At 43.3% G+C, this 16,927-nt stretch overlaps 1 protein-coding gene and 1 non-coding gene across 7 annotated transcripts in view; one reads left to right on the top strand and one right to left on the bottom strand.

The window, feature by feature from the left end:
* Positions 1-16,927, top strand: part of LOC126162199 (schwannomin-interacting protein 1 homolog) — a 1,363,715-nt gene that overhangs the window by 685,787 nt on the left and 661,001 nt on the right. The gene's annotated exons all lie outside the window — the stretch shown is intronic.
* Positions 10,217-10,288, bottom strand: Trnat-agu (transfer RNA threonine (anticodon AGU)). The gene has a single exon. It is a non-coding gene; the product is annotated as a tRNA-Thr (tRNA).

Genomic DNA, 16,927 nt, shown 5'->3' with positions numbered 1-16,927 from the left:
TTTTGGATGGACAATTGTTCTTTACAGAATGAGATTTTCACTCTGCAGTGTAGTGTGCGCTGATATGAAACTTCCTGGCAGATTAAAACTGTGTGCCGGACCGAAACTCGAACTCGAGACCTTTGCACTCTCCCGCAAGAGGCGAAGGTCCCGAGTTCGAGTCTCGGTCCGGCACGCAGGTTTAATCTGCCAGGAAGTTTCAATTGTTCTTTAGTTTCGTGTTATCATACTGGTAACAGCACGATGATGTATACTGGTTATAACTCTGTCACTGATTTTACAATTTTAAGTGTCCACTCAGCTCTAACCGTTGCGAACTAAAATCGCTTTTGGAATGATACATAAGTTTTACTAGCTGTCGCAGAGTAATCTATAGTTTCACCGAATTTACTGCATTTTAAGAGGTTTTGCTTATATTACTACGTAACAGATTTATGAAATCTTCAAGCCTGTGCCTGTACCATTTCCGTGCAATATTTATTCCAGGTGTGCTATTCCCGCTACATATACAGGAGAATTCGTGTGAAGTTTGGGAGGTACTGAGTCGTCCTTGGGCAACTCAGTCGGTGAACAACCTGCCCATGGAAGGTAAAGGTCTCAGATTCGAGTCTACGTCCGGTACATAGGTTTAATCTACACAACTATTGGAATTTTGCCTTTGTATAGCATCTTTTGACAGTTATTGAGCGTTGGTTTTAGAATTCGTAGTTATATTGCTATCGAGATTTGAATGGATTGCTTCAGCTCATCGCTACGAGACATGTGGCCTGCCTGCTGCTCTCTGAGAGGCTAACTGCCGTCACCTGTTGGCACGTCACCTTGCGTTCAAACGCGCACTCTGCAGCAAGTGAGGACACTGAAGTATGGGCACTGCTCTCATTGTCAGTTTTACGGAGTTGAAAAATATTTTACAAACTAATTCATTTCTGTTACGTCTACATCTATACTCCGTAAGCATCTTATGGTGTGTGGTGGAGGATCTCTTCTGTACCATTGTCTCTTACTCCTTCTCCCGTCCCAGTGGGAATGGTTCGCGGGAAAAACGAGTGTTGGTAAGCCTCCGTGTGGGCTCTAATCTCACTGATTTTGACTTCATGGTCTTTTCACAAGTTATACTTTGGAGGAAGAAACATATTTTTGACACTTCTAGAAACGTACGCTCTCCAAACCTTAGCAGTACATCACACCGTGATGTAGAACGCCTCTCATGCAGAATCTGCCACTGGAGTTGTTTCTATATCTCGTGACGCTTTCGTGGTTATTAAATGAACTTTTAACAAAACGGGCCGCTCATTTCCTCTATCCGTCCTATCTGGCACGGATCCCATACTGAAGAGAAATATTCAAGTATTGGTCGAACAAGTGTCCTGTAAGCCACTTACTTTGTTGAAGGACTACATTTCCTGACGGTACTTCCAATGAATCTCGGTCTGGCAACTGTCTTATTCGTGATTAATTTTATGTGGCCGTTCTGTTTCAGATCACTCCGTATGCATACTCCAGTGATTATTCTGCAATTGTGTAATTGCATAAAAATGGGTCTTTTTGTCTATGTATTAAAAGTACGCTACATTTGTTTATGCCACTTCCTGCACCAAGCGTCGGTCCTCTGCAGATCTTCCTACACTTCGCTACATATGTCTACCGTCGCGACTTCCCCGTATACAACAGCAGCATCCCCGCAAAGCCTCATGGAACTTCTGACATTATCTACTAGGTCACTTGTACATACTGTGAAAAAGTATGGTCCTGTAACACGCCCCTGTGACACGCCCAAAGATACTTTTACGTGTGAAGACATCTCTGCGTTCTGAATGAATGCTCTGTCCTGTTTGCTAGAAACTCTACAGTCCAGTCACACGTTTGGTCTGACATTCCGCGGCCTCGCTTTTTGTTCCTTATGTGGCAGTGCGGAACTGTACCGAATTCATTCCGTAAGTCAAACAACACACCATCTACGTGGACGCCTTTGTCAACTGCTTTCTGGGTCTCGTCGGCGAACAAAGCGAGCTGGGTTTCACAAGCCCGGTGTTTTCGTAATCCATGTTGCTTTCTACAAAGCAAATGTTCTGTTTCTGAAATGTCGTAATACATTTTTAAATTTACTTGTAAAAATGTCTATCAGCGTGGTGTATGTTCAATGAAATACATTTACTTATTTATATTATAAATAGAAACTCTTGTTGGTAATTAAGTCCGACAGAGAAGTTTCCCTACTTACAAAAATAAATAATCCCAAGTTAAAGTAACGCAGCCTCACTAGTCACTGTTACACCTACATCTATACTCCGCAAACCACCGTATGGTGCGTGTCGGGAAGTCCCTGTCCCGCTCCCAAATAGGGCGACGGAAAAAAATACTATCTATATGCCTCCGTATGAGCCCCAATTTCTCGTACCATACCTTCATGGTCCTCACGCGCAATATCTATAGGCGGCATTAGAATCGTTAGGCAGTCAGCTTCTTTAAGTTTTCTCGATAGTGTTTCTCGAATAAAACGTCGCCTTCCCTCCAGGAATTCCCATATGAGTTCCCGAAGCATCTCCGCAACACTTAGGTGTTGTTCGAGCCTACCGGTAACAATTCTAGCAGCCCGCCTCTGAATTGCTTTGATGTCTTCCTTCAGTCCGAACCGATACGAATCCCAAACACTTGAGCAGTACTCAAGAATAGGTCTCATTGACAAGCGAATCACTTTTTCCTAGAATTCTCCCAATAAACTGAAGTCGACCATTCACCTTCCCCACCACATTTCTCGTTCCATTTTATATCCCGCTGCAACGTTACGCCCAGATATTTAAAAGACTTGATTGAGTCAAATAGGACACGGTATCCGAACATTTCAGGTTTGTTCTTCCTACTCATTCGCATATGCTTACATTTTTCCACTTTTAGAGATAGCTGCCATTCATCACTTAAACTGGAAATTTGGTCTAAGTCGTCTTGTATCTTCCTACAGTCACCCAACTTCGATGCCTTACCGTACACCACAGAACCAGCAGCGAACAATCGCAGCTTGCTGTCCACTCTGTTCGCCAAATCACTTATGTATACAGAGAACAACAGCGGTCTTATCACACTTCCCTGGGGCGCTCCTGACGATACCCTTGTCTCTGGTGAACACTCGCCGTCGAGGAACACAGAATGGGTTCAATTACTTAAGAAGTCTTTGAGCCACCCATATATATGGGAACTTATTCCATATGCTCGTACCTCCGTTAACAGCCTACAATGGGGCAGCGTCTCAAATGCTTTCCGGAAATCTAGAAATATGGAATCTGCCTGTTGCCCTTCATTCATTGTTAGCAGTATATCATGTGAGAAAATGGAAAGCTAAGTTTCGCATCATCAGACACCGGTACTTGAGTAATGTGACGGACATTATGTTTAATATCTGTAATAATTGATCACTGGCATCTGGTTAACTTTTCTTTTATTGAAAACACAATAAATCTTCCGAACAACACAAAGTTCTTCTATAATTATCAAACTATGGTTGTAAGTTAGTACATTCATGTATAACCTGACCATCTTTCATTCTTGCGAGCCTGTAACTCCATAGTAACCCAGAACGTGGTACCAGAATGTGATTTAGTTGTCCTCTCGAAGCCCTCGAGGTGACACCTTGGGTGCCCTGCTGATACCTTAATAATGCAAAGAGTGACTTATTTCTGGGTACTGGCTATCGCCAAAAGTGATACTCAATGAAACATAAATTGAATCAGCGATGAGAAATTTTAAATTAATTTTTTGCACACAAAACATTCCTGCAATGCATTATATTTACTCGTATTTATTATCTCATAGGAAGGATACCTCATTTGACAGAATATATAAATGGTATTGATTACAAACAAAGGGTGTAGTATTTACGTTAACTAGAATTATTTTTCTGCCACTTAACATACAGAATCTATGTAACTCACTCCGATTACAATGACTTGAAACATGTCTTCCATTTTGTACAAAGACCAGTTCTTCAACGTATAATTTAAAAAATCATGCCAGACATAGTCTATTTGGTAAATAAATGCAATTCACAAACTGAACGAAAACATCCCCACTGAATCGCACTCGCGAGAGCCAGTGTGCCACAGCATTTAAACTTTCATCCAGAGAGATTTCGACAAGCCAGCATGGCTAGCAAGCATTTGGTTAATGCAAAATTGTTAGCTTTTTGTTCAGAGTCGTCGCATGAGAGGAGCTCTATTTTTAATGAAATATCCCACACATACAAACCGTTGCTGCTTTTATATTTATGCATATATAGCTCTCTCTCTCTCTCTCTCTCTCTCTCTCTCTCTCTCTCTCTCTCTCTCTCTCTCAGAGTGTAACCACATTGAGTATCACATCGTTTCACAGCATAAGAAAGTACGTCTTATCACTATCATAGACAATAATGGAAAGGAGAGAATCCACCCTTCTTGCTCTTCTTAGAAATTCACAAAAAGTAGTCAGTAACTGCAAATCTAAGCACCTCATAGGCTACGCTGCTCACGCACCAAAGAACCACCGCTGATACCATTGCAGACGATGTTACGAAAATCGATAAGTGGTTCAAAGAGAGGAGCAAAGCTTGTCTTGCAGACAATCGACACGGATCGAACTGGATCTATGGAATTCAGAAAATATGCAAATATCCAGACATCTTTTATTCTTTACGTTCAAAAATCAAATACTAGGCAACGCAATTACTTTACATATCAGATGTGTTTGATACTAGTGGACTTTTTAGCGAGGAATGAGCTCTGTTCTTGTTCTTCGTGTCTCGTACCGTATACTGCTTACAAGGTAGCATAATTCCTTCACTTGGTTCTCAATTTTGGTGTTAAAACTATTGATAATCTCGGTTTTGCTACTTGTCATTCATTTCGTCTCTTTTCGATTTACTCTCAGTTTCTAGTGTGTGCTTATAGGACTATTCACTGCATTCAATAGGTCATGTAATTATTCCTCACTTTCACTTAGAACAGCAGTGTCATCAGCGAATCTCATCATTAATATCCTTTCACTCGAAATTTTATTTCGCATCTTTCATTCCGTCATAGTTTCTTAGACGCACAGGTTGAAAAGTAGAGGACATAGATGGCATCTTTGACCTATGCCCTTTTCATTCAAGAGTTCAGTTTTTGTTTCCTCTTCCTTCTTGTACATCACTTTCTTCATAGTTAATTACGAAAATTTACTTTGTCGAACGTTTTTTTCTAAGTCAACAAATCCTATGAAGGTTTCTTTATTCTTTTGAATTCTTCCCTCCACGATCAAGCACAAAGTCAGAGCTACTTCTATGCTGAAACTTCCTGGAAGATTAAAACTGTGTGCTGCACCGAGACTCGAACTCGGGACCTTTGCCTTTCGCGGGCAAGTGCTCTAGTTCTGCAAGTTCCGCAGGAGAGCTTCTGTAAAGTTTGGAAGGAAGGAGGCGAGGTACTGGTGGAAGTGAAGCTGTGAGGACGGGGCGCGAGTCGTGCTTGGGTAGCTCAGTTGGTAGAGCACTTGCCCGCGAAAGGCAAAGGTCCCGAGTTCGAGTCTCGGTCCGGCACACAGTTTTAATCTGTCAAGAAGTTTCATATCAGCGCACACTCCGCTGCAGAGTGAAAATCCCGGATACCTTCTGGATACTTCTATGCTGCCTTTACCTTCTGAAATCCAAAGTGAGTGCCATGTAAGATACCCATTAATTTCTTCTCCAATGTTATACGAGGGCTGTGCAGAAAGTAAGTTACGATCGGTCGCGAAATGGAAGCGACTATGAAAATCCGATAAAGCTTTGCAAAGATGTGTTGGGCAGTGTCTCTAGTATGACTCTAGGTAGAATTATGTCGCTCTTTTCATTCCTGAGCTCTTAGTGAGCGCGTAAAGATGTTATAGAAAATAGTGTCTCCCGCCAAGTACGAGGGCCTGGTGAGAATTTTCTCCTGAAGCTATGCAACCAACATTACATAACTGTCGTGTGGTTTCTTCTTCAAGACAATTCTCAGACTCATTCTGCAGGGGCAATGAAGATGTTCCTGCATCGTTTCAATTGGAAATGTTTGGTTACCCACAATACAGCCCGTAATTGTCTCCCACTGAGTTTCATCTCTGCTCAAACGAACTGATGGCTATGAAGACAACATTTTGGCACAGACAACGAGCTTTAGGCCAGCGTAGAGAATTGGCGGAAAGCACTGGCGGCTGCCTTCTATGATGAGGGTAGTGGAAAGTTGGTACAACGCTACGACGAATGTCTGAGTCAGAACGGCGACTACGTAGAGAAGTAGCTGAAAGGTGTAGCTAACTGTTACAAATGAAACATTTCTGATTTTCACTGTGATTTTCATTTCGCTATCAATCGTAACTTACTTTCTGGACAGCCCTCGTACGTATTAATCTTACCAGCAACTTGGATGCATCAACTGTGGAGCCGATGATGGAGTTCTGAATTTCCCTTTCCTACGATACCTTCGAGACTGCGTGGATGATGGTATGTCTCAAGTCTCACAGATCCTACGGACTAACTTGAATAACCTTTTGATTGCCTTTTCCCCTAATAATTTCACTAAACTCCGGAGGAATTTAGTACATGACTTCCAAAGCTCTTTCAAGCTGAACGAATAACAAAATGTTCTAAATCGACATCCATTTCCATCACATCAGCAGAAGGTCGTAGATACCTTCGAACCGTGCGCTCTCTACTCTGCTATTAACAGAGGAAATAATCGTTACACTCTTAATGCTGATGCCCTTATTTTTAATTTCACCGAAATTTGAGTTAACGTTACGCTAAATCTGTGCTTTAGCTATCCATTTACTTTGCAGTTTCTTCACATTTTTTGCTGTAGTCATTTCCCTTTAGTTAATTGTACTTCCTACTGATTTCTTTCCAAAGGGAATTGCATTGCCATATATCTCTCCCCTCCTTGACGTTTTTGTATTTTCTACAGTAGTACGGTAGTATTCAAAAAACTGAGACTGACTTTCGAAAAACATGGAACTGACGTGAATCGGGCTTACAAAATGGAAGGTAACCAAAGAAAGTAATACGACCACAGCAGATTCGTTATGAAGTACGGGCAAAAAGTGAGTTACTGTGAACAATTTGTAAGGTAACGGGCGAGTCCTCGCGCCCTGAAAATATTCTATGTCGCCGACCACGTGGTGGGAGACGCTGGCCAAAGCAAGAGGGGTCCAGCGGCCGCATGGCTGGGAATTCCATGTTGACCTTGTGACGAGGACGGTGCTTTGTGTGGATGAAGGACATATCTGTGACAACAGTGCCAAAGATGGGGGACTTCGTGAAACCTTAATGGCAGACTTTTCACAGTTCATATAGAAATTAACAGCAGCCAGAGGAATCATGATACCCCAAGAAAAAAACATGTACATAACAATTATTTGCACGATGAATCTGATGGTGTAATCAGATTTTCAATATCTGTATTAGTTTAAAGTTTAGGATCTGACTGTAAATTAGACAAATAACACCCAGCAACGAATTTCTAAAATGTAAACGCTTCATCCGATTTCGTTGATCGACATGTCCTTAGAAAGCTGTTAGTGTAAACCTAAATTGGAATGAATTCCAGGCATGTAACTCCAACAGTACGCGAGTTATTGGTGGTCAAAGTGGCCGATTACTATCGATCGCGCCAGGCCGTAAGCTCTACACAGTTACACGGAAAAACGGTAGAAGCATCCTTATAAATATACTTATTCATCTATGTCTTTGTTTATATCTGATATATATTATTCATGATGAAATTGGTTAAATATTTACTGTCTTTTAGAAGGCACAGAGAGAGGATAGGGCAGTTTCGAATTGGGGCAGTTCTGGAGAATACGGCACACGACACGGGAAGTGCTGGACGCGACGGCGAGACGGACGCGGGGTCGGCGGGAGGACTTGGAGAGTGGAGCGGTTTGCGCGCTGTCGCAAGAGATAGAAATACTTCGGAGTGCTGACTTGTGAGATTTCCGTGGTTTCTGCAGTGAAGGCGTGGTACGCGTTTGGAAGTGAATATCACGCGACCTTTGTTGTTGTGCATAACTAATTATGTGCAGTAGGGATCTATTGTTTCCCTGTTATTCAACTTATATTTTATTTAATTGCTGGACCATCGACACCAATAAGTGTTTTGCAAAAACATACTTCACTCTCAAAAGTACTTCTACTGTCGTGCTCATCATTTAAAGTCATTAAGATAGTACCTGCAGATTTTATTTAAGTGCAATCTTTCATTTACAAATTTATGTGTTACATTCATAATTCGCAATTGCCGAGTGATAGAAACCTTCGACCATTGGATTCATGTGTGTATTCTTATCGTATACTGTAGATCCAAGAGCAGTATTTGGCCTGTAATGCGGTAAATACGTATCCCAGCCCCTAGACAACGAAACCAGCCAAAACTTTTAATATTGCAACTCTGAATCTGAGGATGCGTAGTTAATACTTGAAAGCCCGCAAATTTGTGCTTTTAATGTCCTTTTACTTTTCACTTTCTTCACATTTTTTGCTGTAGTCATTTCCCTTTAGTTAATTGCACTTCCTACTGATTTCTTTCAAAAGGGAATTGCATTGCCGTATATCTCTCTCCTCCTGAACGTTTTTGTATTTCCTTCTATTTCCACAGTAATACAGTAGTATTCAAAGAATTGTGACTGACTCCCGAAAAACAGGGAACTGACATGAATCGAGATTAGAAAGTGGAAGGTAACCTGAGAAAGTGGTATGACCACAGTAGTCTCGTTATGAAGTACGGGAAAAAGTGAGTTACTGTGGACAATTCAATGATAACGGATATTCTTGTCAGAAACGGCTGCAAACCGAAGCTAACAACAATAGTTCAGTTATACGTGACGACGTCACAATCAGAAGATGGGGAGGGGGAGAGAGAGAGAGAGAGAGAGAGAGAGAGAGAGAGAGAGAGAGAGAGAGAGTGAAAGTGAGAGACTATATAAGGGTATCTAATGAGTAACTCAGTACCCAAAGAGATGAAACTCTAGTAATCATGAGGGACTGTAACCTTGTAGTAGGACAAGGAACGAAAGGACAAAGTCATGGGAAATTATGGGCTAGTTAGTAGGAATAAGAAATTAAAAAAGCTTTTCGAGTTCTGCAGTTAATTTCAGCTAATATTATCAAAGACACCGTTCAACAATCACGAAAGAAGGAGCAACACTTGGAAAACACAAGGATAAACGGGAAGATTCCACTTGGATTACATCTCGGTAACACAAACATGCAGAAATGAGATTGTAAGGCGCACCCATGTGCAAATATAGACTTTGTGAAGTAACGGCTAAGAAAGGTTGAAGGTGACGAGAATCATCAGATAGAATCAATTTTTCAGGAAGTGGAACACTGAAATACTGAGCATTGATTACGTGCGTTTGAAGTTCTCTGAGACCGTGGATACTGCGATAATGAACTAGATCTAATATGAATAGGTATCCATAACATGAGTAATTACAAACGTTGGACAGAGAAATGTGTGTTCAAGGAACGTAACTACGAAGTAGTATTCAAAGAACTGTGACCGACTCCCGAATAACAGGGAACTGACGTGAATCGAGATTGGAAAATAGTATATTGATAATGGTTAGGCACAAGCCGAAATCTGGATTATCCAAATAACACCTGCAAAAAAAAGGACAACTGATTGCTGCGCTCTATAATTTATAAATACCACTTTCTGCTGTTGTTGACATCATATATTATGCTTAGCCTTCTTCCTCACTGACCCACACTATATATAGACTGAGCCTTTGAATTTTCCTTTCCTAGCTTCCGTATCACCTTCAGACCTCTGATATTACGCACTCTAACGGTTGGAATGTCACCGTTTCCCTGGGTATTCAATCTTTTTCTCGTGGTCACATCTCCGTTTGCAGTCCCCTCACGGAGAGACAATTGGGAATCTGGGCTTGGTTTCCAATGGAAATTTCATATGACACTTTTGTTTCAACTACAGGTCATATTTCCACATACGCACAACATGGTAATAAATTACAAATAATAAACTCGAAAAAAAAATAATCTTACGCAATACATTGTTGTTTGCACGTAAGTGTCTGCAGTACTAGTACATGCCGAAATCCCAGCGCCACAGTACCGCAGCAGTTCAGTAAAGTAGGCAGTAGCCAACGTGACAGCCTATCTTCAGTTTATCAGTGGACCGCGCGTTTTGTTTTGGATGTTTATACGCAGGCTGATGCGACGAATAAAAATTTGTACCAAAGCTGGGATTCTAACCCAGGTCTTCTGCCTACTAGGCACATACGCTAACCACTACGCCACTCTGGCATAATGGCTTTGCACAAAAGCACAGCAGTGCACCGCCACTGTGGCAGAGTGGTGTACTGGTTAGTGTATCAGCCTAGTGAGTACGAGACCAACGTTCAAATCCTGGCCGTGGTACAAATTTTCGTTTTTCGGTTCAGTCTGCATATAAACATAATAGGTTTTTGAGACTTGTAAAGATCTCTGGAATCATAGAGTTTCATGAAACTTCCTGGCAGATTAAAACTGTGTGCCCGACCGAGACTAGAACTCGGGAACTTTGCCTTTCGCGGGCAAGTGCTCTACCAACTGAGCTACCGAAGCACGACTCACGCCCGGTACTCACAGCTTTACTTCTGCCAGTACCTCGTCTCCTACCTTCCAAACTTTACAGAAGCTCTCCTGCGAACCCTGCAGAACTAGCACTCCTGAAAGAAAGGATATTGCGGAGACATGGCTTAGCCACAGCCTGGGGGATGTTTCCAGAATGAGATTTTTCACTCTGCAGCGGAGTGTGCGCTGATATGAAACTTCCTGGCAGATTAAAACTGTGTGCCCGACCGAGACTCGAACTCGGGAACTTTGCCTTTCGCGGGCAAGTGCTCTACCAACTGAGCTACCGAAGCACGACTCACGCCCGGTACTCACAGCTTTACTTCTGCCAGTACCTCGTCTCCTACCTTCCTACTACTGGCAGAAGTAAAGCTGTGAGTACCGGGCGTGAGTCGTGCTTCGGTAGCTCAGTTGGTAGAGCACTTGCCCGCGAAAGGCAAAGTTCCCGAGTTCGAGTCTCGGTCGGGCACACAGTTTTAATCTGCCAGGAAGTTTCATATCAGCGCACACTCCGCTGCAGAGTGAAAAATCTCATTATAGAGTTTCATGTTATTTTGTTTTAGTTCATGCACAGGACTGCTACAGTACTGTCACATAGGGATTTCCATGTGTACTAGTACTGCAGACATGTACCTGTGAACAAGTAAAGAAATACACTCAAGAGCTTGGTACATTGTCTAATATCGTATAGGGCCCCGCGAGCACGCATAAGTGCCGCAACACGATGAGGCATGGACTCGACTAATGTCTGAAGTAGTGCTGGATGGAACTGGCACTATGAATTCTGCACGGCTGTCCATAACTCCCTGATAGTACGAGGGGGTGGAGATATCTTCTGAACGGCAAGTTGCAAGGCATCCCAGTAACGCTCAATAATGTTCATGTCTGGGGAGTTTGGTGGCCAGCTGAAGTGTTTAAACTCAGAAGTGTGTTCCTGGAGCCACTCTGTAGTAATTCTGGAAGTGTGGAGTGTCGCATTGTCCTGCTGGATTTGCCCAAGTCCGTCGGAATGTACAATGGACATGAATGGGTGCAGGTGATCAGACACGATGCTTACGTACTTATCACCTGTCAGAGTCGTATCTAGACGTATCAGGGGTGCCATATCACTGCAACTGCATGCGCCCCACACCATTGCAGAGCCTCCACCAGCATGAACAGTCTCCTGCTGACTGCAGGGTCCATGGATTCATGAGGTTGTCTCCATACCCGTACACGTCCATCCGCTCGATTTAATTTTAAACGATACTCATCCGACCAGACAACATGCTTCCAGTCATCAACAATCCAATGACGTTGGTGATGGGTCCAGGCGAGGCGTAATACTTTGTGTCATGCAGTCATCAAGGGCACACAGGTGTGCCTTCGGCTTCGAAAGCCCATATCGATGATGTTTCGTTGAATGATTCGCACGCTGACTTCTTGGTGGCCCAGCATTGAAATCTGCAGAATTTGCAGAAGGGTTACATTTCTGTCACGTTGAACGATTCTCTTCAGTCGTTGGTCCCGTTCTTGCAGGATCTTTTTTCGGCCGCAATGTGTCGGAGTTTTTATGTTTTACCCGATTCCTGATATTCGTGAAATGGTCGTACGGGAATATCCCTATTACATCGCTACCTCGGAGGTGCTGTGTCCCATCGCTCGTGCACCGACTAAAACACCACGCTAGGAACTCACTTAAATCTTGATAACCTGCCATTGTAGCGGCAGTAACCTATCTAAGAACCACGCCAGACCCTTTTTGTGTTATATAGGCGTTGCCGACCGCAGCGCCGTATTAAGACTGTTTACATATCTCTGTATTTAAATACCTATGCCTATACCATGTCGCGCGGAGTGGCCGCTCGGTTTGAGGCGCCATGTCACGGATTGCGTGGCCCTTCCCGCCGGAGGTTCAAGTCCTTCCTCGGGCATGGGTGTGTGTGTGTTGTTCTTAACATAAGTTAGTTTAAGTAGTGTGTAAGTGTAGGGACCGATGATCTCAGTAGTTTGGTCCTTTAGAAATTACACACACACACACACACACACACACACACACACACAGGCGCTCGCAGCGCGCGCATATATCAGTTTCTTTTTCATTTCAGTGTAATTACGCATCGCAATTTTTTCGGGGTGATAATTTCAATTTTGGCTGTCCCTGGTGTCAATTTTCAATCCAGTAGTTTCGACTGTATTCTGAATTCTCACGCTGTTGTTCATTAACAGTGGAATAATCCATAACAGACGAAGCAAGGACATAAAAAGCAGCTAGCACTCGCAAGAAGGGCATTCCTGCCCAAGAGAAGTCTACTAGAAATATCAAACGTAGGTCTTAATTTGAGACATAAATTTCTGGGAATGTAGTAGGATGGCGTAGATTAGCTTCAATCAGAAACATTCCAAAAAATTAGTAATACAATAATATTCATTAAATATTAAGAAATACTCAAATGATGTTTATTTTTGTGAAGTGTCCAGCACAATTAGACGTTTGAAATTATTACAAGTTCTCTAAAATCTTAAAGTCCTGTGACTGCGCCCCTGAGGCCTGCCTAGAGTCCAGAGCTGGCCTACGATGCCTACGGAGTATAAGTCTCGGAGACACCTGACCATCACTGCAGCTTGTAGACTCGGCGGTAACTGGAGACAGTACATGAGTCGGCGCACTGAAGAGAACTGTCCACCGTAGCTTAGTGCTCCGGTTTTTAACAGGGCGTCGTCCAATCGCTGTTTACACACATGATGCCCATAGGTTGGCAGCTGCGGTCCCTGGCGGATCCGTGTATATTTCGTACTGCCAACCCGTACATCTGCTGCGCTACGAGTGATTCGAGTGCGGAATATCGATTGTAGTGAGGTCACCACAGAAATTTCTGAGAATCTAGGTTTGGAACACAGCGTTATATTGTAGTGAAACAATTATTGTGGGAAAACCAGAACAGAAGAGAATCGAATATTTGAGACGTTAAAAATTAGGTGAACAGATGAGGAAAGAAATAATGATGCTCTCCGCAAACTCGGCAAAGAAAGGAATATACGGAAAACTTGGCAAGAAGAAGGACAGGGTGACAGGACATCGTTAAGAAAGCAGGGAATAGCTTCCACGATACTAGTGGGAGCTGAACTGGGTAAAAGCCGTAGCAGAAGACAGAGATTGGAATGTGTCCAGCAAAAACACTAGTGGCCATTAAAATTGCTACACCACGAAGATCACGTGCTACTGACGCGAAATTTAACGACAGGAAGAAGATGCCGTGATGTACAAATGATTAGCTTTCCAGAGCATTCACACAAGGTTGGTGCCGGTGGCGACATCTACAACGTACTGACATGAGGAAAGTTTCCAACAGATTTCTCACACACAAACAGCAGTTGACCCGCATTGCTTGGTGAAACGTTGTTGTGATGCCTCGTGTAAGGAGGAGAAATGCGTACCATCACGATTCCGACTTTGATAAAGGTCCCATTGTAGCTTATCGCGATTACGATTTATCGTATCGCGACATTGATGATCGCGTTGGTCGAGATCCAATGACTGTTAGCAGAAAATGGAATCGGTGGATTCAGGAGGGTAATACGAATCGCCGTGCTGCATCACAACGGCCTCATATCACTAGCAGTCAAGATGACAACCATCTTATCCGCGTGGCTGTAACGGATCGTACAGCCACGTCTCGATCCCTCAGTCAACAGATGGGGACGTTTGCAAGACAACAACCACCTGCACGAACAGTTGGACTACGTTTGCAGCAGCAGGGACTATCAGCTCGGAGACCATGGCTGCGCTTACCCTTGACGCTGTATCACAGACACGAGCGCCTGCGATGGTGTACTCAACGACGAACCTGGGTGCACGAATGGCAAAACGTCATTTTTTCGGATGAATCCAGGTTCTGTTTACAGTATCATGATGGTCGCATCCGTGTTTGGCGACATCGCTGTGAAGGCACATTGGAAACCGTGTAATCGTCATCGCCATACTGGCGTATCACCCGGCGTGATGGTAAGGGGTGCCATTAGTTACACGTCTCGGTCACCTCTTGTTCGCATTGACGGCACTTTGAACAGTGTACGTTACATTTCAGATGTGTTACGAACCGTGGCTCTACCCTTCATTCGATCCCTGCGAAACCCTACATTTCAGCAGGATAATGCACGACCGCATGTCGCAGGTCCTGTACGGGCCTTTCTGGATACGGAAAATGTTCGACTGCTGCCCTCGACGGCACGTTCTCCAGGTAAACGTCTGGTCAATGGTGGCCGAGCAACTGGCTCGTCACAATACGCCAGTCACGACTCTTGATGAACTGTGGTATCGTGTTGAAGCTGCATGGACAGCTGTACTTTACACGTCATCCAAGCTCTGTTTGACTCAATGCCCGGGCGTATCAAGGCCGTTATTACGGCCAGAGGTGGTTGTTCTGGGTACTGGTTTCTCAGGATCTATGGACCCAAATTGCGTGAAAATGTAGTCACATGTCAGTTCTAGTATAATATATTTGTCCAATGAGTACCCGTTTATCATCTGCATTTCTTCTTGGTGTAGCAATTGTAGCCAGTTGTGTAGTTCATGACGTAGATGAAGATGTTGGCACAGGAGAGCGATTTATGGCGGGGTGCATCAAACCTGTCAAGTTGCCGACAACTATAAGAAATAAATAAGACTGTCAGTCTTACCCACCCGTACATGCAGTGTGTGCTCCAGCTTGCGGTGTCCTCATCCTGACACAAGTTAGGCTGCGGTGCTCGGGGTAAGGTGCAGCACCTGCTCACCCCGCGGCCCCCCGGCGACGCGTGTTTGGGGCGCTGCGCGATCCGGCAGCCGCGGCCCGGAATCCCAGGGGTGGGTCGCGGTGTGGCCTGGCGCAACCCACCAGGGGCCTCCAGCTACTGCCGCTCCGTCACAGCGCCGCTCTCTCTTTAACACACGCTACGAAAACCAACCATTCACAGTACAGAAACACTGTTTCCTCACTTACAGCGGGCGCTACTAAAACTTTACAGAATGATCCACGTACCCACAAGACCCATCCAAAGGGTAACTACGGTACTGAAAAGTTAATGCTCGTAGGTATTTATCAATTGACACAATGAGTCACTTTAATTTTATTCGTGATAAGAAGCGCAGACTACCGAAGCTCTATGTCTATCCGTGGATTGCCTACCTATCTAGCATTTGCCATTCTTCTGTAGTAAAATTTTCAAAAGCTTTTATCCTCGTGTTGTCTGAACTGTTTATCGTGCACGTTTCGTCGCCGTACAAGGCTGAACTTCAGACAAATACCTTCAGAAAAGATCTCCCGGCACTTAAATCGATACTAGATCTGGTCAAATTTCTTTTTGTCATAAACGATTTTATTGCCACTGCCGATCTGAATTTTATATCCTCTATACAGCTGCCATCATCACTTATATTGCTGCCGAAATAGCACGTCTCCTTTACTTTTACGTCTCATTTCCCAATCTGTTGTCTCCAAAATATCACGTATTAAACTTGATACAATAAAGCTGTATGTCAGGGCAGTTTCTAGTCTGTTACGCTATTCCAAGAAGAGGTTAAGCTGCATTGTAACTTCTCCATTTCCAGGTCACCCGACAAATTTTAGAAAAAGATGGCTCTCATTGTTAACACGGGCACAATTTTGAACTGTTCGATATTACAAATGTTGTTAAATTGCAAAATTCGATTAAGGAACATGGTTTCTGTTATACAGTTGTGGAAATGTGGAACATGAGACTGAAGATATGACGTCAGACTTTTAGGAGAGTATCAGCACATGATCCTAATGATAGCAAAGGCAGATAAATGCTTCTACTCTTGCAGAATCAGCTCAGCTGGTCACGTATCTTAGTTGTGACCAGAACAATATACAGAATAACGCGGACAAAAACTGAGAATTTGTTAGATGACGATCAGCTTGCGTTTGAGAATATTAAAGGTACGAAAGGGACAGTTCTAGAGTTCCGCTTGATAAAGACGATAAATAGTTAGTAAAAATAAATTTTATTTCGTTGACATAGAAAAAGTGTTCGTCATTGTATAGGTGGTGCAAGATGTTTGAAATCCTGAAGATAAATAGATATACGTTGCACGGAGAGACCGGTAAATATACCATCGGTAGAGGAACCAACTGGTCACAGTAATATTGTAAGACCAAGGCAGAACTGCTGGGATTAAACAGGGCGCGAGTCAGGAATGCAGTCTTCCTTCCCTACTGTTCAATCTGTACATCGTAAAACCAATTATGAAAACGAAGAACTCAGAAGTGCAATTAAAAATCAGGCTAAAATAGTCTCAGTGACGAGAATCGCTGTCGACATTGCTATCCTCAATGATGAAGTGATGAA

This window comes from Schistocerca cancellata, chromosome 2 (assembly GCF_023864275.1).
Source record: "Schistocerca cancellata isolate TAMUIC-IGC-003103 chromosome 2, iqSchCanc2.1, whole genome shotgun sequence".
In the NCBI taxonomy this organism is placed as follows: Eukaryota; Metazoa; Arthropoda; class Insecta; order Orthoptera; family Acrididae; genus Schistocerca; species Schistocerca cancellata.
The sequence above is the reverse complement of the archived record's forward strand: the minus strand, read 5'-3'. Positions and strand labels throughout refer to the sequence as shown.